Genomic DNA, 27066 nt, shown 5'->3' on the forward strand with positions numbered 1-27066 from the left:
AAAACCATTCGCATTACACTCACCATCTAATGTTTTTCCCATTCTGTGCAGTCTGTGTGTAGTTCAAACTTACTCCTCCAGTGCGAAGGAATCAGGTTGATCGTGTCCAGAGCTGACGTCACACACCCACCCTGAAAACATTTTGGAATGCCTGCGTTTTTCCTGACACTCCCAGAAAACAGCCAGTTTCCACTCACAAACGTCCGCTTCCTTACAGTCACCTTGTAAATGCCCGCGCGATCAAAGTGTTTTGCCCCATCCAGTCACTGTTTGGCGATGTGCGTGCCCATTGCGGTGCATACACATGCGCAGTAGTTCGATAATCGCGCACTGTGCAAAAATGCACAGCACCGGTCAGGTCTGAATCGGGCCCAATATGGTTAAAAAAGGGGCTGACTAGATGGACCAAGTGGGTCTTATCTGCCATATCTGTTTCTGTTTTCAGTTCAACCTGTACATTACAAATTGTTTTCCACTGTCTTAATTTTACCTACAAAAATTGCTCACCAGTATCAATTACTGTACTTGGTTTTTTTTTTTGTCTACATATGTGAGCTCTCAAAATAAAGAATTCAACAAAAAAATGTTTTTGATCTTTATTGGGAGTCACATAGGGGAAGGGAGAGGGGCACATAACATGCTATACTATGGAAGGGGTGCACATTACATGCTATACTATGGGAAGAAACATACTAAGTAGTATGACAATTACCCCTTTTCCACTGCTTAAAAAAGCCTAGTAATTGCCGTGTCTACCCGGGATTCAGCTTAGTGGAAACAGTCTAATGGCCCAAGTTTTTTCTACCTGGGTATTGAGCAGGATTTTTAGCAAGTAAAACCTGGTAACATTGCAGTGGAAACAGCTCTTACCTGGGTTTTTCAACCCGTGTAATTTCAAAAGCCGCTGATTGGTCCCTCCAGGGTGCTGGTTGCTGATGTAATCAGCCAAAGACCAGAGGAGGTGCATCCACGCGTTGGTAGAGGCTATTTATGTGCGCAAATGATTAGCTGGGCAGAGCGGGCTTGGAAGGAGAGCTAGGCACACTCAGACTGGGCACAGAGCGGGCCTGGAAAGAGAGATTGACACAGAGTGGGCCTGGAAGGAGAGTTAGGCGCTGGACACATGACACAGTCCCCACATCTCCCTTTTGTTCCCTTTCCTGTGTCCTCAACTTCATGAGCCTGAATAAAGACCATCTTTAATGTGCTTATCCTTGTTCAGTGGAAACTGAGATGACCAGGGAAAAAACGGGGACAGTGGTGCAGTGGAAACGAAGTCTAAGCCGGCTATGACCTGGCAAAATGCTGTGGAAAAGGTATAAGCTGTGGCGATGGGAGAAGGCACATTACAAGCTATACTTTAGAGAAGGGGAGAGAACATTATTCGTTAAACAGATGGGGGAGCATAATAATGGACATACAAGGGTGGGGAGTGAGTACATTACTGTAGATACAGATGAGGAGACGGGAACAATACAATGCAGGATATACAAATGGTATAGCATTATACAGAATTTATAGAGAGGAGGTACGACATATACCTCACCAACAGAGGTGACAATGATCGGACCTCCGAAATGTTTCATTGTGGTTCTGCTTGGAAATATATAGTAAACAGTGAAAGAAGAGAAATGTATCCCAGTGCAACACTTTAGGATAAAGACCATGCATTTGAATATATTGCACTCACAAACATAATAAAATTGCATCATATGTCAAATAAAAAAATACACTTGGATTGGTCTTCTACTAGAAGGTAGATGAAAACTGTACTGGACTCAGATGCGCCGAGAAGGAAGGGGGTGTACTTGTTGCCTGGGCTTGTTGGAAGGGTCTGCACCTTGATAACACACTTCATACCTGTATCATGTCCACTACTGAGGGAAAAGGGGGGCTGTCGCACTGACTGAGCAGCGCATAGACGCACCCCAGAACTCGAGCACATCCCCGATCTCGACGGGTCTGGCTCCAGCACAATGTTATACTGCTTACGCTATCTGTATAGTTGAACACACTTTTGCAGGTATTCTGCTACCAGGCTCCCATTAGTGCTTCGAATAATAAAATTAAATAGTTGATCTTTTTTCAATAAACCAGCAACGGGTACCATAGTTTATTCTATATTTACTATATTCTCAACATTAGCAAATAGTATTAAGGGGAATTAATTTCCATAATAACGAGGACACCAGAAGTCACGTGGTTTTACTACCAGGGAGATTGAAAACAGGGTTGTAGCTCGCACTACAACATATTACAGCTAGAGAGGTCCATTTTTATATAAGTGGGTAAATTGTATCCCTCAAACTCTGCCAACAATAGTGAGTAAAGGGGAAAAAAAAATATATATATTTTATAAAACAGGTATTTATGCATTCATGCACTCAGTGAATTGTCCCCAAAGTGTGGCCGCCTGCAGCACTTAATAGGGATTTTCAATAAAATAAATAAAAAAAACGGAGAAAGACGTGTTTTGGGGCTAATTGGATACCCTTCCTAGGAATGTGACAAATTACCCGAAATATATTTACCATATTAGGTGCTGCATATCTGGAAAGCTATATATATATATATATATATATATATATAATATCACTGTTATGGATTTGATTTTGACTAACATTTCTAAATACATTTTAGAAATAGGGGATTCAAATAAGTTAATTAAAAATACAGGTACTGATGTGATTCAAAATAATTACTGTTTTCTTTATTCCCTGTTAAGCAATCACTGCACACCACATATCATTATAAAATACAAATATAAACTATGCATGTGTGGATGTATAGTTTATATTTGTATTGTATGTTGATATATGGTGTTCAGTGCCAAAATTGACGGATTTGTTTCATGTATACATGTGTACAATATGTTTTGGTTGTGTATTGTCTCTTGGGTGTGATTATGGAATAGAGATTATCATTATAATATAATGCTGTTGAAGGGGTCAGTTCTTGGGCACCTCGTGTATGAACAGCAGCAGCATGACACTGAAGTTGAAAACTTACATGAGAGTGTGATACAGTGGGGGAAGGGATGCTCAATTGTGCAGAGATCGGTATGTCCAAGCCTGATCTTATACTGCTCTCTAGTGGATGGAGCACAGGCAAGCATCTTGCATGGTCCAAATCTGTAGTAACTTTATTCTATACTAATTAATATAGTACTCGGGTACATATCATGGAGACATGGTTATGGTCAATCAAGAAGAACAAATAAAAAGGCTCCCGGATTAAATCTAAAAATACAAAAGCATAATCATATTCTCTGCCTGTATTGCCCCTTTCCTGCTGATTCATGCCAGAACAGCTAGTAATGGCCGATTGTCTGCAATTGCCTATGTGCATTCACTGGTACATATTTCTCAAAGCTCACGCTTGGCCTTTTTTTCCTCTTGTCATGTGCTAAACTTTTCTCTCAACCTCATGATTACTTAGGTCCCCTCTCTGTTTTCTCCACATCCTCCAGTCTGTTATGCATCCGTTTTTGTGGTTTACATCTTTTTCTTAGGGCCTGATTCATTAGGGATTGGAAATGCGCTTTGCATTTGCAGCTCTTAGCAGTGCAAATGCAGGAGGTGCATACCACCTCCTCCCTGCATTTGCAATGCAATTACATCTCAGATGAGCATTGCGACGGCAGGCGGCGTAAGCTTCAGCTTATTCAGCCTTGCTGTTGCAGTGTGGCTGTGGGACCAAGTTAACTGCGTCTCGCAACGCAGTCCTTGGCCTTGCCAATCTCGTAAGACGGGGGCAACACCTTGCCACCCCTGTCCGTCCCCGCGAACTGTCAATCAGGCAGAGGTGTTCGCATTTTAGAGAAGAGATCGCAGGACCCGTTTTGCACATGCGTAGAACGGGCTCTGCGCAGTCCCCAAACATCCGCAAAATCCTTACTGAATTAGGCCCTTAAACTGAAATTTTTGATAATCTTCGACTTTTTTGTGTTCTTTGTTTAAACATGTTTACTCACTTGGTACAGTCACTTTCCTGTCATCACTATGTCCTATCATGTTGTATTCCAACTTTTCAGCTGAATTACTGAGGACTGTTCATTTCTTTATATTTATTTATTTTATTATTATTTTTCTGATTTATGTTTGCTACTATGTTGGCTATTTGTTGTTTGTATCACCTAATCTTTAGGGGTTTATTTGGCTACTTTATTTAACATTATGTTTGTCTGTCCAAGTCCTAACTATACAGTACTTCTTATGTTAATGGTTTTATGGATACAATCTCTTCCGATCTGCATTTGTAAGATGTCCTACTCACCAGAAATAAAACACTTTATTTTTAACCCTTTTCATTCTTTTGTGTATTCTATTATCTTTTCTATACATGTGTTTTTAGATTTTGCACAATCTGTGACTCCTTTTGTCTATTAATATCTATATTATCTTCTGTCATTTTTCTCTCACCAGCTCCCTTGCTATATTTCCTTTCTCCTCCCCAGCTGTGCTGTGTCCTGTCTGTATAAACGCCGGTTCACTTCCTTTTACCTGTCTCTGATCTAGTAAATAGAAGAAAAACATGTACATGTTTTCTCCTGTTTGAGCTTTCTCCCCTCCCTGTTCTCTCTCTTGTCCCTTCTTATTCCCTTAATACTGCTTTCCCTCCTGTCTGTGCTTGCTCCTTTTTCTGTGCTCTCTCCTGTCTGTGATTGCTCCCTTCTCTGTGCTCTTCTTTGCTTGTGTTTGCTCTCTTCGAATGCTCATTCCCTTCTCTGTGCTCTCTCCTGTGTGTCCTTGCTCCCTTCCCTGTGCTCTCTTCTGCTTGTGATTACTCCTTTCCTTGTGCTTTTCCCCCCCCATTCTTTTCCTCTCTCAAACTTGTGCTTGTTCCATACCCTGTGTTCTTTCCTGCCTGTGCTTAATCCATTCTCTGTGCTCTCTCCTGTCTGTGATGGATCCCTGTGCTCTCTTCCACTGTGTTTACTCCCTTCCTTGTGGTTTCTCTTGCCTGTTCTTGCACCCATCGCGTGTGCGTTCTCCCATCCCTTTCATTTCTTCTGCTTGTACTTCCTCGCTTCCATGTTGTCTTTCCTGCTTGTGTTTTTTTATTCCCTGTGCGCTCTACTGCCTGTTCTTGTTCCCTTTCTTGTGCTCTTTCCTACCTGCGCTTGCTCCTGTCACTGTCCTTGCCTACCACATAGACCACATAGATGCTTTTTCTTTTCAGTGCTTTCTACCATCACTATACTTATGTATTTTGTTTTCCTGACTGAGCTAGCAACTCTTTTCATGCTTATTTGCGGGTAATCTCTCTTTTAACATAAGTAATCTTCAAAGTAGTCTTTGTTGAATCCCATCACTTCATCTTTTGTAATGTCAACTGTGTCCTGTCTAGTGCCACTTGAAATCTTCTTTCTGTGTTTGCTCCCATCACTGGGGTTTCTCCTGTACGGATTCGCCTTCTTTCTTTCCTTTTTAAAAAAAAAAGTTTATTGACTTTTCAGTACATGACAGGTGGTAATATAGGCAACTGAACTTAGCATAAGACGATATTGGAATATACATCAATGAGTGTCATTCGAGACAAAATATGTAAGAGTAAGCATGATATACAGAATATAAATCTAACGAGTTGTGCAGAATACACTCTATATTTGGTAACATATCGATATACATCTACATTAGTGGATAATGTCTGTGGTGCTCTCTTTCATTCTTAATATTCTCTGTGCTTACTTATGCTAGCTTTAGCTCCATTAATTGTACACATGCTCATTCTGTATTTGCTCTTTCATTAAGTCTAATTTGCGCATGTGTCTTTTTATATGCTGTTTTTGAATGCATTTTTGTGCATTGTATTTAATGACTTGCATGTATGTTTCTCTAACGTCCTAGTGGATGCTGGGGACTCCGTAAGGACCATGGGGAATAGACGGTCTCCGCAGGAAACATGGGCACTTTAAGAAAGAATTTGGATTCTGGTGTGCTCTTGCTCCTCCCTCTATGTCCCTCCTCCAGACCTCAGTTTGAATCTGTGCCCGGACGAGCTGGGTGCTACTTAGTGAGCTCTCCTGAGCTTGCTATAAGAAAGTATTTTGTTAGGTTTTTTATTTTCAGGGAGATCTGCTGGCAACAGACTCCCTGCATCGTGGGACTGAGGGGAGAGAAGCAGCCCTACTCTCTGAAGATAGGTCCTGCTTCTTAGGCTACTGGACACCATTAGCTCCAGAGGGATCGTACACAGGATCTCACCCTTTATCGACTGATCCCGGAGCCGCGCCGCCGTCCCCCTCGCAGAGCCGGAAGACAGAAGCCGGGTGAAAGAAGCAAGAAGACTTCGAAATCGGCGGCAGAAGACTCCAGTCTTCAAACTGAGGTAGCGCACAGCACTGCAGCTGTGCGCCATTGCTCCCACACTATACCCACATACTCCGGTCACTGTAGGGTGCAGGGCGCAGGGGGGGGGCGCCCTGGGCAGCAATTAGGACCTCTTGGCAAAAGTGGGCATATATACAGTTGGGCACTATATATGCATGATCCCCCGCCATTATATTATACAGAAACGCGGGACAGAAGCCCGCCGTCGAGGGGGCGGGGCTTCTTCCTCAGCACTGACCAGCGCCATTTTCTCTCCACAGCTCCGCTGAGAGGAAGCTCCCCAGTCTCTCCCCTGCAGATTCACGGTAGAAGAGGGTAAAAAGAGAGGGGGGGGCACATAAATTTGGCGCAAAAACATAATATACAGCAGCTACTGGGTTAACACTAAGTTACTGTGTGATTCCTGGGACATATAGTGCTGGGGTGTGTGCTGGCATACTCTCTCTCTGTCTCTCCAAAGGGCCTTGTGGGGGAACTGTCTTCAAAAAAGAGCATCCCCTGTGAGTTTGTGGTGTGTCGGTACGCTTGTGTCGACATGTTTGACGAGGAAGGCTATGTGGAAGCAGAGCGGGAGCAAATGAATGTGGGGTCTCCGCCGACGGCGACGACCCCTGATTGGATGGATATGTGGAAGGTTTTAAATGATAATGTTAATTCCTTGCATAAAAGGTTGGATAAAGCTGAAACCTTAGGACAGTCAGGGTCTCAACCCATGCCTGATCCGATGTCGCAGAGGCCGTCAGGGTTTCAGAAGCGCCCACTATCCCAAATTGTTGACACAGATACCGACATGGATTCTGACTCCAGTGTCGATTACGATGATGCAAAGTTACAGCCTAAATTGGCTAAAGCCATCCGTTATATGATTATAGCAATGAAGGATGTGTTGCACATCACAGAGGAAACCCCAGTCCCTGACAAGAGGGTTCATATGTATGGGAGAAAAGGCAGGAGGTGACCTTTCCCCCTTCACATGAGCTAAATGAGTTATGTGAAAAGGCTTGGGAATCTCCAGATAAAAAACTGCAGATTTCCAAGAGGATGCTTATGGCGTATCCCTTCCCGCCAACGGACAGGTTACGCTGGGAATCCTCCCCTGAGGTGGACAAAGCTCTAACACGCTTATCCAAGAGGGCAGCCCTGCCGTCACAGGATACGGCCACCCTAAAAGATGCTGCGGATAGAAAGCAGGAGGGTACCCTGAAGTCCATTTATACACATTCAGGTACCTTACTAAGGCCGGCAATTGCGTCGGCCTGGGTGTGTAGTGCTGTAGCAGCATGGACGGATACCTTGTCTGAGGAGCTTGATACCTTAGACAAGGATATTATATTAATGACCCTGGGGCATATAAAAGACGCTGTCCTATATATGAGAGATGCTCAAATAGACATTAGCCTACTGGGCTCTAGAATAAATGCAATGTCGATTTCTGCCAGAAGGGTCCTGTGGACTCGGCAATGGACAGGCGATGCCGACTCAAAAAGGCACATGGAGGTTTTACCTTAAAAGGGCGAGGAACTGTTTGGAGAGGGTCTCTCGGACCTGGTCTCCACAGCTACTGCTGGAAAGTAAAAATTTTTGCCATATGTTCCCTCACAACCTAAGAAAGCACCGTATTACCAAATGCAGTCCTTTCGATCACAAAAAGGCAAGAAAGTCCGAGGTGCATCCTTTCTTGCCAGAGGCAGGGGCAGAGGAAGGAAGCTGCACAACACAGCTAGTTCCCAGGAACAGAAGTCCTCCCCGGCTTCCACTAAATCCACCGCATGACGCTGGGGCTCCACAGGCAGAGCTAGGCCCGGTGGGGGCGCGTCTCCGAAAATTCAGCCACAAGTGGGTTCACTCCCAGGTGGATCCCTGGGCAATAGAGATTGTGTCTCAGGGATACAAGCTGGAATTCCTGGTGTGAGGCCAGCAATGCTCCTACAGAGGAGTTTCAGCTGGGCCGTTTCCTTCACTTCCTTCAGTCAGGAGTGGATTTGGGCCTGAAGTTAGGCTCAATTAAGGTCCAGATTTCGACCCTTTCCATTTTCTTTCAAAAGGAGTTGGCTTCTCTGCCAGAAGTTCAGACGTTTGTGAAAGGAGTGCTGCATATTCAGCCTCCCTTTGTGCCTCCAGTGGCACCTTGGCATCTTAACGTGGTGTTGAGTTTCCTGAAATCACACTGGTTTGAACCACTTAAAACAGTGGAGTTGAAATATCTCACGTGGAAGGTGGTCATGCTATTAGCCTTGGCTTCGGCTAAGCGCGTTTCAGAATTAGCGGCTTTGTCTCACAAAAGCCCATATCTGATTTTCCATATGGATAGAGCGGAATTGAGGACACGTCCCCATTTTCTGCCAAAAGTGGTCTCATCCTTTCATATGAACCAACCTATTGTGGTGCCTGTGGCTACTCGTGACTTGGAGGATTCCGAGTTACTAGATGTGGTCAGGGCTTTAAAAGTTTATGTAGCCAGAACGGCTAGAGTCAGGAAAACGGAGTCACTGTTTATCCTGTATGCATCCAACAAGCTTGGTGCTCCTGCTTCAAAGCAGACTATTGCTCGCTGGATCTGTAACACGATTCAGCAGGCTCATTCTGTGGCTGGATTGCCGCAGCCAAAATCAGTGAAAGCCCATTCCACTAGGAAGGTGGGCTCTTCTTGGGCGGCTGCCCGAGGGGTCTCGGCATTACAGCTATGCCGAGCTGCTACTTGGTCAGGTGCAAATACGTTTGCAAAGTTCTACAAGTTTGATACCCTGGCTGAGGAGGACATATCGTTTGCTCACTCGGTGCTGCAGAGTCATCCGCACTCTCCCGCCCGTTTGGGAGCTTTGGTATAATCCCCATGGTCCTTACGGAGTCCCCAGCATCCACTAGGACGTTAGAGAAAATAAGATTTTACTTACCGGTAAATCTATTTCTCGTAGTCCGTAGTGGATGCTGGGCGCCCGTCCCAAGTGCGGACTTTTTCTGCAATGCTTGTATATAGTTATTGCTTAAATAAGGGTTATGTTATAGTAGCATCAGGGTTTATCTGATGCTCTGTTATTGTTCATACTGTTAACTGGGTAAAGTTATCACAAGTTATACGGTGTGATTGGTGTGGCTGGTATGAGTCTTACCCTGGATTCCCAAAATCCTTTCCTTGTACTGTCAGCTCTTCCGGGCACAGTTTCTTTACCTGAGGTCTGGAGGAGGGACATAGAGGGAGGAGCCAGAGCACACCAGAATCCAAATTCTTTCTTAAAGTGCCCATGTCTCCTGCGGAGCCCGTCTATTCCCCATGGTCCTTACGGAGTCCCCAGCATCCACTACGGACTACGAGAAATAGATTTACTGGTAAGTAAAATCTTATTTTTTGTGACTTTTTTTAATCAGAGCTTATAGAGGCGGCTAATAAATTGTTCAAAAGTAATAAATAACTTAAATATTGGGAAAATGTGTTACTTTTTTTGTGTTTGTGTCTATGTAAGGTGTTTTAAAAGAATGTTACATAGTAAGGACCCATCTGCTCTGTTTTGAAATATATTAAACTAGTTAAAATGTGTCCTGTGTGCTCATGAGCTAAAAAGAAAAACAATAGGGATGCAAAGAAACACGTGTCCTAGCTCTAAACAAGAGTTCAGTATGCCTGTTAAGGCGTTGTACACAGGGATTGCAACAACCCATTTTTAATTCACTCTTTCTTATCTGTTCTTCTTAATGCTGTTTTCTGCATGCCTTTTTGTGCATATATGTGTTTTCAGTTTTATCTGTTCTTTAATATGTCACTGCTTTTTTTCCCCCCACACTCTGCATTGCTCTATTTATTTTGTTGTCTCTACCATATTTGACAGTACTAATCATATAGTAGTACCCCGAATCTGCTTCTTCACGGGCACTCTCACCACTGTTGGCCTTTCCTAGGTCTGTGCTCTCATGTACTTGCTAATGCTGAAAAATAATGGTTATGCTATGCCCCTTCATATAACAGTATGTTCCTTTTCCTAAACAGTCTCGCCTCTCTTTCCTGTCTAAACCAGTCCCATAGACCCGCATCCCCCAATCCCTGCTCCTAACTTTTACTGTCCTGATGTCTTTACATGTATGTCCCTTTCTCTGTGCTTCATTTCCTCCTGCTTCCCCATCCTGTAGAGTGAAATCCTGGGATTAAGCTGCATACAGTGTCTGCTGAACCACAGAAATGAAAATATTTGGATAGGTTGTGATGTGAAGCTGATGATATTTACATGTTGTTATGCTACAGTCTTCACATGAAAAGCCAGGCTCCAGTCAGATGTGCTCTGCTCTTCATCACCTTCTCAAGCTGTCACTGGCAGCATTCCATCTCCCTCCTTGTTTGTTTGCATTAATTAAGATGTTAGATTAATCATTGTGACTTTCTCTCTTAAAAGATTACTGTAGAGTTCAGTGTCAGGGTAGGGATTTGGACTGTGATGTGCAGGTGTGCGGCTGTTGGTGTGCTTGCTGATAAGAGGTATTTATTTGTGTAGGCGTGAGGACAGACGGACATGATTTCAATAAACTCCACCTTTCCTGATAATTGATGTTTTTATCTGTTCTGAAAGGTGGTAGCCCATGTCTCACTTTAGCAGAGCAGACACAGGCAGAAACTGTAACTTGTGATGTCACTTCCTCGATGCACTATAAATCTGTCATGCGGTGTCTTCCGCTTGTGTCTGGCCTGCACCAAAATGACAAAGAAAGACGAATATTTGTGATGTAACTGTGCCTGGACTTGGCCTTCATTTTCACCTACACTGACCCAGTGCACGAGGTGTGAATCTTATTGGGATAGATTGTGAAATTCTGAAGTAATTTTAGAATCATTACTAATGAAATCTTCTTAAAGACGGGTACAGGGGAAAGATGCTCAGTATGAGGAATAGGATGACACATACACTGAGGGTTAAATCTTTAATTTAAGACAGATAAAAATAAAAAAAGTTAAGAGATGTGTGGAAAATATGGTGATTTTTATTATGTTGGTCATAAATCACACACATGAAGGATCCAGTCTAATTCTTCTGTTGTTTAATCTTTATGCTTACAGGACAGAGTTCTCATCGGAAATGTTCTTATTTATCTGTAAGGGTTTAACTATACTATTTTCTGCTGTCTGCAGACTTGGTATTCTTTGTAGTAAAGCCATGGCTGGTCCCTTTAAGGAGAAAATGTTCTCTGCTTGTCACATATCATAATGTAATTCTGCATTTACAGATACTGTTCCCCTCTGTGTGCCTTATTACATTCTGTTACTGCAGGGTACTGCTTGGAGTCTTTTTATGTCACATAACACAGTTTCCTAATGTGTCTCTGTCCATCTATGTGATTTACAATATATTACGTTATGACATGGAAGGTTCAGATTACCTTAACTTGAATCAATCCTTATGACAGATAACATTGTGTGCCAATTCTATGTTTGTTCCACACAGAGAGCATAGTCCCTTTTACACAGATGTTGTAAAAAATCAGATTGGTAAAACCCCATCAGGGTCATTTACTAAGCAGTCCTATTTCCCAGGCTTTAACTCTCTTTCTTTTCTGCGTATGATTAAATACAATAATTACTGGCAAACTTTCCTGCAGCTCTGTTTGGTTTTCTATGCAAAAATCTCTCATGCCATCTCTCACAATTGCTTGAAAAGTTATTTGTTTTTGTTAACTTCAGATTACTTTAACTTTTCATCTTGTGCACGCCTTCCTTCACCTTTTTCTTCATTTATATATTTTTAAGCTCTCTTCTGTACATTTCAGCTATAAGCTTGTATTAAAATATTTTTGTTGCTCTGGGATAAGACTTGAAGCTGCTGTCTGTATATTGTTTTATGTAATGCAAAAAGTTTAACAGAACTGTGACTGTCCCATGTAAGGACAACAAAATTCTTACTGCCTAAGAATACTTGTAAACCTACTTTTATTCTAACATATACGATTAATTGTATTTAATCATGATTATTGTTTAATATGTTGTCATTAATGAATGAAGATTTTACTGTACATTCAGTTTGCATACATTTATGTAAATATATTCTGCAGTATATTATACTTTTTTTTGCTTGGAGCACAAAAATATTGTGTCCAATATGCTGAGGCGTGCCAAAATATGGCAATATGCTGAGGCGTGCCAATACATGGCAATATGCAGAGGCAAGCCATTATATGGCAATATGCTGAGGTGTGCCAATATAGGGCAGTGTGCTGAGGCGTGCCAATATATGGCAATGTGCTTAGGTGTGCCGATATAGGGCAGTGTGCTGAAGCATGCCAATACATGGCAATATGCTGAGGTGTGCCAATACATGGCAATATGCTGAGGCGTGCCAATACATGGCAATATGCTGAGGCGTGCCAGTACATGGCAATATGCTGAGGTGTGTCAATACATGTCAATATGCTCAGGCAAGCCATTATATGGCAATGTGCTGAGGTGTGCCAGTATAGAGCAGTGTGCTGAGGCGCGCCAATACATGGCAATATGCTGAGGCATGCCAAAACATGGCAATATACTGAGGCAAGCCATTATATGGCAATGTGCTGAGGCGTGCCAATTTTTTTATTTATATAAGTAAAAGGAGAAAATCAAATGGAGGAATAATAAGACTTAAGAGCGAGAGTGAGAACTTGGTGGAGGGAGACAAGGCGATAGCAGATCATGTAAATAATTATTTTTGCTCAGTATTCACTACAGAAGAAGGGAAGGGGCCACAGTTAAGTTGCAAGAACATGCATAAAAAACATGCATAAAAATAAGGTAGATGAAAGTACATTTACAGAGGAGAAGGTCCTAAAAGAACTCTCAAAACTGGATAAATCAATGGGACCAGATGGGATACATCCAATGATACTAAAAGAGCTAAAAAATGTGCTGGTAGTACCATTAACAGAATTATTCAACCAGTCACTAGATACAGGTACAATTCCAGAGGACTGGAAAAGAGCAAATGTAGTTCCAATGCACAAAAGTGGAAGCAAGCAAGTAAGAAGCAAGTAACTACAGACCAGTCAGCCTTACATTAGTCATAGGGAAAGTAATGGAAATACTACTAAAAGAAAGGTAGTGGTATATCTTAAATAATAATAATTAAACAACTTACAGGATCCAAAACAGCATGGATTTACAGGTTCAAGATCATGCAAAACGAATCTTATTGACCTCTTTGACTCTGTGACTAAAATTATAGATAATCGGGGGACGGGGGGGGGGGGGGGTTGGGACTGTATATGTGGCATATGTAAGCATTTGACACTTTCCCAAATTGCAGATTGCTAAATAAACTCAAAACATGGGTTTGGATTATAAAACAGTTAAATGGATAAGAGCCTGTTTGCAGTATAGGAAGCAGAAAGTTGAAGTAAATGGAGTGCATTCAGTGGATGGAATTATTACCAGTGGAGTACCCAAGTGATCTGTACTTGGACCAGTGCTCTTTAACATCTTTGTTGGTGACATTGCAAATGGTATTGAAGACAAAGTATGACTTTTTGCAGATGGTACACAGATATGCAACAGGGTAGACACACCAGGAGGGGTAAAACAAATGACTAATTGTCTAGGTAGACTTGAGAAGTGGTCAAGAACGTGGTAACTACAGTTTAATGCTAAAAAAAATGCAAAATCATGCACTTGGATCTCAAAAACACAAAGGCTAATAATAGTATCAAGGGTACTATAACGCAAACTACTGAAGAGGAAAAGGATTTAGGAGTCATTATTTCAGGTGACTTAAAGGCAGGAAAGTAATGCAACAAAGCAATGAGAAAGGCAAGTCAGATGCTTGGTTGCATAGTGAGAGGAATCAGCAGCAGATAAAAATGATAATATTACTGTATAGGTTATTGGAACGGCCTCATCCGCAATACTGTGTCCAGTTCTAGAGACCATGGGCCTAATTCAGACCTGATTGCTTGCTAGCTTTTTGTACAGCGCTGCGATCAGGTCAGAACTGCGTATGCAACGCAATGCGCACACACGTCGCACCGGTACAAAGTTGATGTGCGATATGTTTTACGAAGAATCCATTCGCACAGCCGATTGCAAGGAGATTGACAGGAAGAAGGCATTTGTGGGTGGCAACTGACCGTTTTCAGGGAGGGGTTGGAAAAATGCAGGCGTGTCCAAGCGCTTGCAGGGCGGGTGTCTGACGTCAATTCCAGGCCCGGACAGGCTGATGTGATCGCAGTGGCTGAGTAAGTTCTGGGCAACTCAGAAACTGCACAAATATTTTTTGTACCGTCCGGCTGCACATGCGATCGCACACTTGCACTGCTAAAATACACTCCCCTGTAGGCGGCAACTATCTGATCGCAGCGCTGCAAAAAATTGCTAGCAAGCGATCAGGTCTGAATTAGGCCCCATATCTCCAGAAGGATATAAATACATTTAGAGAGCGTACAAGGAAGGGCAACTAAAATGGTACATGGCCTACATCACAAAACTTACCCAGAAAGACTAAAAGATCTAAACATGTATAGTTTGGAGCACAGAAGGGAAAAGGGGGACATGATAGAAACTTTCAAATATACCAAGGGTTTTAACAAAGTACAGGAGGGATACATTCTTCAAAGGAAGAGAAGTATTAGAACTCGAGGATAGACAATGAAAATGGAGAGAGTCAGGTTCAGGTGAAATATAAGGAAAAATTACTTCACAGAAAGGGCAGTGGACAAGTGGAATAGCCTCCCGTCAGAGGTGGAAGAGGCTAAAGGCCAGTACTCACGGGTCGATGCTGGAGAGATGTGTGCTGAGCGAACCGCTCAGCACACATCTCTCCCGGCGCTCAGCACAGCGCGATCTGTGCTGAGCGTGCGGGGGGAGACGGGGGGGGGGGGGCGCTCACTTCACCCAGCGGGTGAAGTGAGCGACCCGCTAGATTGGCCTGCATGCAGGCCAATCTAGCAGCAGCGATAGCGATGCGCGGGGCTGCGCATCGCTATCGCTGTTAGGGCTACACACGGAGCGATCTTGCTGAAAATCTAAGCAATCTAGTCAGATTGCTTAGATTATCGCTCCGTGTGTACCCCCCTTAAGTCAGTAGAGCAATTTAAACATGCATGGGATAGGCATATGAATATCCTTACAAAGAACTAAGGTTCAAAGGGTTTGAGATTGCCTAAAGAATTAACAAAAAGGGGCAGACTAGATGGGCCAAGTGGTTCTTATCTGCCGTCAAATTCTATGTTTCTGTGTTTAAATTCCAGAACCGCTCATATAACCTTCATACGCTTTTCTATCCAATTATATCCCCACTGTAGAGTCCACACATATCCTTCACATATTTTCCCTTTCTTCACCTTCCTGACCCTGGTATATCATTGCTGTGATGTGATACCATGCAGCCCACCAAGAACTTTGCAATCTCATGGACAATTATGCAATAGATAGCACCTATCCTTGTGTATCAATGCCAATTTTCCTATAGATTGTAAGCTTGCGAGTAGCGCCTTCCTACCTCTGTCATTGTTTATTATTACTCAGTTTTGCTTTATCATTGTGTCCAGTTGTAAAGCGAAATGGAATCTGCTGCGTTATATAAAGGTGGGTACACACTATTAGATATATCTGCAGATCAATTGATCTGCAGATATATCTATGTACGGATCGGGCAGTGTGCTGTGCATACACACAGCCCGATCCGTCGGGGGACTGACGTCATGAACTGGGCGCACCCGCCCAGTTCACCTGTCAATCACCGCCGGCCGCCGCAGCATGTGTACGGGCGGTCGGACGACCGCCCCGTACACACACAGCGACGCGCAAATATATCGTTAGATATATTGGCTGTCGGCTGTGCTGCGCGGCCGGCGCGATACGTCTGTGAACGACGGAGTTCACAGACGTATCGCCCGTACACACTGGCCGACGGTCCCGCGATGTATCAGCCGTTCAAGAGAACGGCCGATACATCGACCAGTGTGTACGGGCCTTAAGAAACTGTTAATAAATAATAAATATACACATTACACCAGGTAGAGCCACTTGTACACATTACACCAGGTAGAGCTCATTATACACATTACTCCAGCAGAGCCCCCATTTTACACATTACGCCAGGCAGAGTCCCCTTTTTACATATTACGCCAGACAGAGCCCACTTTTTACACATTACACCAGGAAGAGGCCCATTTTTACACATTACGGCAGACAGAGCCCCCTTTTTACACAACATGGGTGGGGGAAGGGCTATGTGAAAAGATGTAGCCGGGTAATGCAGTGCAGCTCAGCTGAACGGTGGTGGCATGGCCCAGCAGGTGTTGTCGGTGGTCCTGCACCCACAGTGCATTTGTGCTGTGGGACAGAAGCATGCCCAGAAGACGTGCATTCTCCCCCCCCCCCCCCCTTCTCCCAAAAGCATAACCAGCCCAGTGCTCTTTGGGCCGGCCCTGGTTGCAAAAATACAGTAGAAAAATTGAGTAGGGGTCCCCCATATTTTTACAACCAGCACAGGGCCCTTGGACCGGTCCTGGTTCCAAAAATATGGGGGGGGGAAAGACATACGAATTCCACGTAACTTTGGAACCAGCACTGGGCTCCACTTGCCAGGGAGGTAATGCCTCAGCTGGAGGACACATTGTTTTCTCATACGTCCTAGAGGATGCTGGGGTCCACTTCAGTACCATGGGGTATAGACGGTTCCGCAGGAGCCATGGGCACTTTAAGACTTTTCAAGGGTGTGAACTGGCTCCTCCCTCTATGCCCCTCCTCCAGACCTCAGTTTTAGAAATGTGCCCAGGGAGACTGGATGCACTCCAGAGGAGCTCTACTGAGTTTTTCTGAAAAGACTTATGTTAGGTTTTTCATTTTCAGGGAGAACTGCTGGCAACAGTCTCCCTGCTTCGTGGAACTGAGGGGGCAGAAGTAGGAACCAACTTCCTAAAGAGTTTCATGGCTCTGCTTCTGGCTAACAGGACACCATTAGCTCTTGAAGGGAACTGAACGCTAGCCGTGCCTAGATGCTCACTCCCACAGCACGCCGTCACCCCCCTCACAGAGCCAGAAGTCAGAAGATCTTCAATCAAGAAAGTGACGGCTAAAGGTACCGCGCGGCTGGCAGGAGTGCAGCGCGCCATGTTGCCCACACATACACAGGCACTGCAGGGCGCGTGGGGGGGGGGGGCGCCCTGGGCAGCATGAAACCTATGGAAACTGGCATAAATAAGGGGCATAAGTTGCTGAGGCACAGTCCTACCCCCGCCAGTATAAAAAATTACCTCATTAAAGCTGAGGAGAAACACACCATTGAAGAGTGGAGCTTCCTCCTCAGTCAGCCAGCACACTGCTCAGCGCCATTTTCTCTCTCCTCAGGCTGCAGAGACAACGCTGGTCCTCCTCCACTACTGAACAAGTATCAGGGTGCAAAACGGGGGGGCACAGTGAATTTGGTGCTATATAATTGTGTGATTAACATTATAAAAGCGCTGCATGTCAGTGGGCATTTTGTGTTCACAGACATTGTGTTACTGGCGCTGGGTTGTGAACTGGCAAATCCTATCTGTGTCCCTCTGACAGATTTTACTGTGGGTCTGTCCCCTATAAGTCCCGGAGTGTCTGTGGTGTGGTTGTGCACGTGTGTGACATGTCTGTGGCAGGGAACTCTGTGGAGACATGTTAGGGACACAGAGGTGTAATATGACACCAAGAGCCTGACTGGATGAAAGGTTACATGATAGTGTGAATCATATCAGTAAGAGGTTGGACTGAATCTCATACAGAAAATGAAAATAATCTGTTGAAGATGTGATTTTTAATAGTTCTGCCTTTCATCCACAGGGACCTTTCTGGGTCACATACAAATTTGCACAAGTAGTACAAACTGATACCGACACGGACTCTGATTCCTGTGTCGACACTAGTGATTCCAGGGGAATAGGTCCTAAGTTAGCAAAAAGCAGTCAAAACATGTTTTAGCTATAAAGGAGGTGTTAGAAGTTACGAAGCCCCCTCTTTTACCACAAGGAGAGGGTTTACTTTAGTAAAGAAGTAATGTAATTTTCCCTCCACCTCATCTCTTGGAGTGAGTCTGATTTAACCTGAAAAGAAATTTCAGGTTCCCAAAAGGAATTCAGGCATCTTACCTTTTTCCAAAAAAGGTGGGTGTCACCCCGAATTTTAGACAGGGCCCTGTCATAAAAGAGAAAAGGTGTTTCTCCCTGCGCCTAGAATGGCGTCACTTAAGGAGCCGACAGACCGCAAGTGAGTGAGGTGATCTATTGATGTGGCCAATGGGACACTACTCAGGCCTACCATTGTCTGAGTGGGTGAATAGTGCTATTGAAAAGTGGTCAGAAAACTTGTCATTAGACATTGACACAATAGATGAAGATGAGATACTCCTAACGTTAGGTCATATCAAAGACGCTGCTGCGTACGTTCTAGAAACCATGAAATATATTGGTTTCTTGGGATCAAGAACCACTACCATGGCAGTATCGGCTCGGAGGGTGTTGTGGATTCGCCAGTGGAATGCTGATGCAGATTCCAAAAGAAATATGGAGGCCTTGTTTGGTGATGGGCTGGATGCGTTAGTCTCAGCGGCTACCGCAGATAAGTCGACATTCTTGCCTTATGCTCCTACACCGGCGAAAAAGACACATCCGCTAATGTACACACATGGTTTGTGTTCTCTCGAATGCCAAGCCTCCACGTGACTAATGTCACTAGAGGGATCGGCAGCAAATCAGGATCCGCTGCCACAGCAACAGCTTCCTGATTGGCTTTGGTCTCCCCTGGCTCTGCCTATCACAATTTGCCCATATGAATGAATGGAGCCGCCCGGTTCCATTCACTGCTATGGTGGGAACTGCTTAATTGCAAAAACCACAAAGGTCATCCTCAATTGACCTTGTGGTATGGGGGAAACCACAAGGACCTTTGTGGTTTTTCCAATTAAGGCGCAAGGTGCTGCACTGGAACTATCAACTTGGCAGGGATTGCCCCTTGTGTGAGCCCCTGAAGTCGAATTGGAGCTGCAAGGTAAAATCTCATAAAAACGTCAAAATTGGGTTTGCCCGCCGTCAAAAGAAAAGAAACCCACTGATATTGCCGTTTACTTGGAATCAGTGGCTTTCCGTGCCTGAAACCCTATTTCATTGAATAGCCTTTCCCTGGGCCGTGGAGAATTAAGATGTAATTTATTTATACTGAATACCCCCCCTTTGAGTGCCATGACATTTTGAGTATTCTGTGCCTTTATTTCTGCTTTCAGCAGCTCCCAGTGCCAGTGGCTTGGGCTTGTATACTTGCCAATACCAAGGCAAATCATACAATAACTACATTTTACAATCCGAAATGTTTCCCATTGCCCAGTACTAGTTTTTGTACTTCAGTTTTAATGCTTTTGTAGATGTTTCCTGGATTACTAGATGTTGGTTATTACAATTTCTGCTACAAAAATAACTTCTGTTTCTTAATGTAATAGCCTCCACAATCTCATCAGATCTTGGTTTATGTCACGCAAAACTAAATACCTAAATGTATGCATCAATTCTGTCAGTATGAATAATGTGTTCCTGCCTGCAAGTCATAAAAAGCACACAAGATACCTATTACACTGTGATATATGTTGCTCTATTCTCTAATACCACCTGCTAAATTGTGATAATGAACCCAACTATTGTTTTTCTGCATTTGTTAACTAAATGAATTATAAAATAGAATAGCAGAATATATATCTACATACTTATTCTGTACTGCCTACAGTTGTCATCTCTTCCTTCTTTCCAGTACACCACTAATGTTCATTTACATCACGTAACATGAAAGCTTGTTTCCCTCTGTAGTTAAGTACAGAAATGTATAATCTAGACTGTCTATAGTAAGGTTTTTCATCAGCAGTTTGATTCTCAAATTTTTCTTTCCTTTTTCTTTCTCATCAATGTTATTGGGATTAACAAACTTCCCGCTTCCCTGCAGTATTTTCCTTCATTCTAGTATATTTTCTGCAATATGTTCCCATCTAACTGTATGTAGAGAAGACAAATGATTCTGACTTAGGGCCTAATTCAGACCCGATCGCAGCCTGAGTAGTGCGCATGCAAAGTGACCACACTGCGCATTTCGCACAAAGTGGGATGTGAAAGCATCTCACTGCTGCGATCGCCTCTTTCTGACTGACAGGCAGAGGCGGTCGTGGGGCGGGCCAGCAGTGTTAGAACGCCATTGGGGAAGGGTGTTCCGGACAACACAGGCGTATCCGGACCATTATTGGGGCAGGCCGCATCGACTACGCGATGTCATACGCAGCTGCTGTGACTCAAAACATGGCGGGCAGCACTAGCCACCTGCCACCGCAGCTACGCTGTGTAGGCAGGGAGCTACTCGCCGGGTGTGAAAGCACTGCCACCATGCAATGCTTTCACACCTCTGCGGGGGGGTAGGGCTTGACATGCGGGGCAGACTAGCCCTGTGCTGGGCGTCCCCCCGCATGTCAGAGATTCTGATCATAGATGTGCTAATTTTAGCTCTTAGAGTTAAATGAACATACTGTAGTAATACATAAATAATGTTACCTATAGTAGTATTGGTACTACTTAGGGGCAGATGTATTCACTTTTTTTTTTTTCACCGCAAAAAAAATGCAGATGAGCAGTGTTCTTTGCAATTTGAAAGTATTGTGTCTTATATAAATGCTGAAACGTGGGAGATATCACTCTGTCAAGTTGTTTATAACATAGCAGGCACTCGGGTTTTAATACAAAAGAAAATAAAATTTAATGAAAATAATTTTTTTAAATGTATTAATTTATTTGTTTTACTTACCTCTTCGCTGTCCATGGAGCTCCGGATCTTCTGCAACATGCACTGCATAGGCCAGTGCATGCGCAGTGACTATCTGATAAGGAGGATGATTTTGAGAGATGCAGAAGAGCAGCTGTAAAAGTCATCAGGACATAGATGGGACATAGCCGGGACAGGCATTTTCACAATTATTATTCAGGTTGAATTTTTTTTTATACGTACTGCCCAAGAATTATTTGTTTTCGTATTTGTTTGCAATGATAACAAATTATACAGACTCAAAGCCCCATAATTGATACATAACGCCCCTTAGTGAGACATGTTTTTTTTTTTAAATTCTGTCTATACAGTACATAGCTTAACCAATCTTAGAATGTTATTGGTTCAACTGGTCGTCTGGCTGTAAACATGTATATACAAATAGTGCATTTATTGGTAATTTGCTTAGTGCAATGTATGAATGGTCTTATATGGTGCAATGTAGTTATGCAGGGTGATCAGGCATGTACATTGTCTCCTGTTTATACCTGACAGCGGACCTACCCGTGACTCGTTAGTAACCCATTACCAGCAACAGAAACAGCAGCTTTTGAGAGACTTTGGCACTGAGCATTTTGACCTTTTTCTCACTGACTTGAATGAATAGAATAGTTTCCTTTTGGCAGCTACAGTATGTATGCTACAACACATTTTATCTGTTGAAATTTTTGTCTTTAGCGAATTTGTATAAAAGTATAATTATTTTGTATTGAGTATATTTAATGTGACCCTGTAGAAAGGCTGGAGTGTTTTCTGGGTGCCAGTAGAGCATGCATGCGCAGGGTCCTTATACAGGAGAAGAGAACACTGATGCAGTCACTTAACTTCGAGCACATCACGGGTCTGTCTCCTTTTGGAGCCCCTGTCCCTGCAGGTGTATATTGATACATTTGGCCAGTATTTAATTTCTTGTTTATTAATATAAAAAAATTACAATTAGCTGGTCTAAAAACTGATAATTGATAAATATTCCTCTTAAGGAGAAAATATTTTGACATGGAGTTTTGAACTTAACGCATTTAAACTGGACAGTGCAGAGGGTGCAGTTTGTTCAATATCCTCTTTTTGCACTGTCAAATGTGAAATTTTCCAATATTGCTTACAGTGTTCAGACCTCAGTCTCTACTGTATGACAGGCTGGAGTGGCCCCCTTCACTTTTACTGACTGCATAACACTAATTGAGCACTATGATTTCGAGATCGGTATGCAAACGGCAGACAGGATGCCCATGGTCACAATACCGACGCTGGCATCCCGATGGTGGAGATCCCGGCAGGGGCAAGGTAAGTACTTAAACCCCCTAAACCTAATTCTCCCTTACCGCAGCCTAACCTCCCCCTTAGCGCCTAGATCTAATCCCCCTCCCCGCAGCTTAATCCTAACCTTCCCTGGTGGCACCTAAACCTAACACCCTTCCCTGCATCCAAGTCCTAACCCTCCTGGCTATACTTACCTTCTGGATTCCGACTGTAGGGATTCCATTGTCGGGGTCCTGACCTGTTCGGGATTCCGGCATCGGTGTTCTGACGGGTGTAGAAATTCCCGCATCTGTATCTTGACCACATGCCATTATTGCTGTTTTCCAGAATAAAAGGCACTACTGTTCAAATGCCTTTCTGACACCTTCCTTAGGGTACATGTAGCTATGTAGTAGCATGATGTGCATCATTATGCATCCCTGTGTGCAACTAAGGTGTTGTCAGTCGTTCTTTTCCACTTTCACACTAAAATAAGATGGTAATTTTGTAAATTGCAATCTGATGCCTGATAATTAAAAATGCAGTCATGCAACTAACTCCTGATCTTTCTCTGTTCATAGTAACAAACCATGCATATAATGCAGATTGGTTCGTTATCTGACTGGCTGGAAGTTTCAGCTGGACTTTCTAAGGGAAAGCTGATGTGGTTGCAGTGTGCATTATTTGAAGAAAAACAAATTCAAAAATAAAAAAAAGTAGTTGGGGGGGTTGGGCTACGTACTCCGCTACTGTGCCAGGGCATTCTAGGATGTGTAGTTCCACAGCAGCTGGAATGCCACTAGTTGCCTGCCCATGATATATATAATATTTAAATATGACTTTCCTGAAGCACTGTGGCTGTGCCTGTGCAGAGGTTGGCTCTCTACCACGTTTGAATATCTATTTTTGATCATGGTTTCTGTTTAACGCAGATAGCCTTGTTCTGCCACTATTAAATAACTACTCCATATCAGTGACATGACATTGCCATCACCTCGGACACTGATTTCACAGACCCATGCATATGTGCTCAGGTCTGGGGTTCTCATATGCTCGGATACATTTTTTTCTTTCTAATTTAGTGCACATTGAGGCGCTTTGTACTTACCATCACTCTTTTTGTAATGTGGTCTGTGCAAATCACAGGATTCAGGAGGACTGCACAAGTGTGACTGCATTGCATACTAAACAATGGCGGCAGCAGCACTTCCTGTAATAACAAATACATCCTGTGTAACTAAATAATTTCTGTATGACAAGTGTATAGCAATGATGCAACAGGGCTTAAAGTGGTCCTGGAGAGGTGGGGGAACTCACCTCGCCCGCGACCCCTCCTACTTAGTGCACGCATAAGAAAGGGGTGTGGCCTCAAAAGGAAGGGGCGTGGCCACACAAAAGTACCACCAATTCAAAATAATGCCTCACAGTAGCACAGTCTTATTCACATTGCTGCCCCACATGCTAGTGCCCTTTACACACACACTGCCCAAAATAGCAGAGCCACTTACACAATGCCCACAGAAGTGCCCTCCCCCTCCTAATTTTAGATTTGGTTCACAATATAGCAGTATATATTGAACAACCTTTGCTCACCTCACTTATGTCTGCTATGTGTCCCTTCTGCTTTCTTGTTTCCTTTGTCTGTCACTCTCCTCATGAGTCCATATCTTAATCCTAGGCAGTGCCGTAACCAGACATTTTAGCGCTGTGTGCAAGAAACAGCATCGCGCCCCCCCACCCTTCATATTTAAAATAGGACCAGTGACCAAATATAGGGGGAGGGTGCGTGGCCACAAAATAATACCAATTCATATTACGCTGCACAGTAATCTCCATTATTCAAATTATGCCGCACAGTAGCACCACTTAACACATTACACCAAGTAGAGCCCCTATCACGCATTACGCCAGGTAGAGCTCCCTTTTACACATTATGCCAGGTAGAGTACCCTTTTACACAGTATGGCAGGCAGAGCCCCCTTTTACACAGTGTGGCAAGTAGAGCCCCCTCCAGGTGCAAACGCAGGATTTTATGAGGGGGTTTTCCAAATATAATTTTATATATATATATATATATATATATACACACTCAGAGTTTTGATAAAGTGCAAAAAGGTTCTGTTTATTGAATAAACAGCAGCTTTTTGCACTTCATCAAGTCTCCACGTGCTGCCATATTACAAGCATATACTGCTTATGAGCACGGCAGGTGCTGGATATTTCTATAAAGAGAGAGAGACATGAGAAGAGAACAAGACAGAGAGAGAGACATGAGAAGAGAACAAGACAAAGAGAGAGAGACTTGGGGAGGGAGAAACATGGTGAGAGAATGACATGGCAAGAGAGAGAGAGACATGGGAATGAAGGTATAGAGATACGTGGGAAGGAAGACAAAAAGAGTGACATGGCAAGAGAGGGTGAGAGAGACATGGAGATAGAGACATTGCGAGAGAGAGAGAGAGATAGAGAGACATGGCAAAAGAGAGAGATGAGGGGGAGACATGGCAAAAGAGAGTGACTTGGAGAGAGAGACATGACGAGAAAGAGAGAGAGAGACGTGGCAAAAGAGCGAGATGGACATATCAAAAGAGAGACATGGAGAGAGACATGATGGGAGAGAGAGAGACATGGCAAAAGAGAGAGAAACCTGGAGAGAGAGCAACATGGAGAGAGAGAATATCAGCAGCAGCAGAAAGACTGGGCACCCAGAGCTGTGAAATGTAGGGGACAGCAGTTACCTGGAGGTCGAGTTGTCTCTCCTGCCAGACGCCCTGAGGTGTGCCATGGTTAGGATAGGGCCTCTGGCCATCACTTACTTGCAGACAGCGGTCCAGTGGAGTTGGGGAGGGCATTACAGCCCGCGGGTCATTAAGCTTAGGGGTGGACTTTAAGCTGCTGCGCTGGCAGGGAGATGGGAAGTGGTGCTCAGCCTCACAGTATACTCCGGCGGCTGCGCGGGGGGGGGGGGGGGGATCGGGTGTTACAGCTCGCGGGTCACAAGTTTTGGGGATTGAGAGACTAGTTAAAAACTGCAGCAGCGGTGATGGCATGTAGACGGTAACGGGGGTCGGGCATTACAGCCCGCGGCTCACACTAAACTCCGGCAGCTTCGGTAGCAGGAGACATCGTGCACTGTAACCTCCCTGGTGGAGAAGGGGGGGGGGCACTTTGAATCTGGTGCCGAGTGTGCGCCATTCACTGCTCCCGAACCGCCAGCTAATGAGAAGCTGCTTCTCATTGGCGGGCGGTCCACGAGCCGTATTGGCTCACGCCAGATTTTAAAAAAGCCTCCCCTTCTTTTTATTGGTGCTGCAGCTGGTCCGCGAGCCCGGATTGGCTGGCTGCTACTGCCACCTTTTCAATGGAGAAGGGACCTGATGCTGTGGCCGGGCGGAGGCGGAACTAGTTCTGCCTGCAATTATAGGTGATGGAACGCAGTTCTGCCTCGTTCCGGCCCACTTTAACCACTGGATGCAACCAACATACAGCATACACCTATATCGCCCTTTTTCAACAAACAGAACAATAAACAAGGGTGTCGATGTAGGACAGTGTGACAAATGTATGTGGGGACAGGACAGTGTGCAACAGAACAACACATATAAACTGAAAAAATGGGAGATCCAGTAACATAGGCACCCATGTATTAAGCCTTAAAAAGTAATAAAGCGGAGACGGATAAAGGAGGTAATTCAGACCTCATCGCTCGCTAGCGAGTTTTGCAGTGCTGCGATCAGGTTATAACTGCGTGTACACCACAATGCGCAGGTGCGTCGCACGGGTACAAAGCGGATCGTTGCTGTGCGATGGGTTTTACGAAGAATCCATTCACACAGCCGATCGCAAGGAGATTGACAGGGAGAAGTGTTTGTGGGTGACAACTGACCGTTTTCAGGGAGTGGTTGAAAAAACGCAGGCGTGTTCAAGCGTTTGCAGAGCGGGTGTCTGACGTCAGTTACGGCCTCGGACAGGCTGAAGTGATCGCAGCAGCTGAGTAAGTCCTGGGCAACTCAGAAACTGCACAAAGTTTTTTTGTACCGCTCGGCTGCACATGCAGTCGCACACTTGCACAGCTAAAATACACTCCCCGGTGGGCGGCGACTATGCAAACGCAGGACTGCAAAAAAATAGCGAGCGATCAGGTCTGAATTACCCCAAAAGGGTGATAAATGACCAGCAAATCAGTTTCTGTCATTTTTCAAGCACATCCTGTGACATGGCAGTTAGGAAGCTGACTGGCTGGTCAAGTATCACTCTTTATCCGTCTCCACTTTATCACTATTTAAGGCTTAATATATTTGGGCCATAGTCCTGAAATTTTGAATTAGGACTGGAAATTCTCCTAGACCTGGTGACAAGGAAAGGGACTAATAGTGTGTTTAGTGTCCGAATAGATCCGCCATAGGACAATGGCATGGGACTGTCCTGAACCCAAATACTGTAGGTGCTTCTTTAGGATACTCATTGGGGGTCAATCTGAGTTGATCGCAAGCTGCAACTTTTTGCAGCCCGTGCGATCTACTAGACGCCACCTATGGGGGAGTGTATTTTTGCATAGCAAGGCTGCGATCGCTTGTAGCCGAGCTATGCAAAAACATTTTGTGCAGTTTCTAAGTAGGTCTGGACTTACCCACTGCGATGACTTCAGCGTCTCAAGTCCTGGAATTGACATCAGACATCCGCCCACCAAATGCCTCGACGCGGTTCGGATCTCCACTTCCCGAAAAC

At 44.1% G+C, this 27066-nt stretch overlaps 1 protein-coding gene and 1 long non-coding RNA gene across 2 annotated transcripts in view; one reads left to right on the forward strand and one right to left on the reverse strand.

Moving 5' to 3' along the window:
* The window catches only part of SKAP1 (src kinase associated phosphoprotein 1), a 958799-nt gene that overhangs the window by 687454 nt on the left and 244279 nt on the right, over positions 1-27066 (forward strand). The gene's annotated exons all lie outside the window — the stretch shown is intronic.
* LOC135057766 (uncharacterized) lies at positions 21088-23524 on the reverse strand. Its single transcript, XR_010244351.1, has 3 exons — positions 23447-23524; positions 22554-22824; positions 21088-21193 (listed from the first exon to the last, which is right to left on the reverse strand). It is a non-coding gene; the product is annotated as an uncharacterized LOC135057766 (long non-coding RNA).

This window comes from Pseudophryne corroboree, chromosome 3 (assembly GCF_028390025.1).
Source record: "Pseudophryne corroboree isolate aPseCor3 chromosome 3, aPseCor3.hap2, whole genome shotgun sequence".
Taxonomy (NCBI): domain Eukaryota; kingdom Metazoa; phylum Chordata; class Amphibia; order Anura; family Myobatrachidae; genus Pseudophryne; species Pseudophryne corroboree.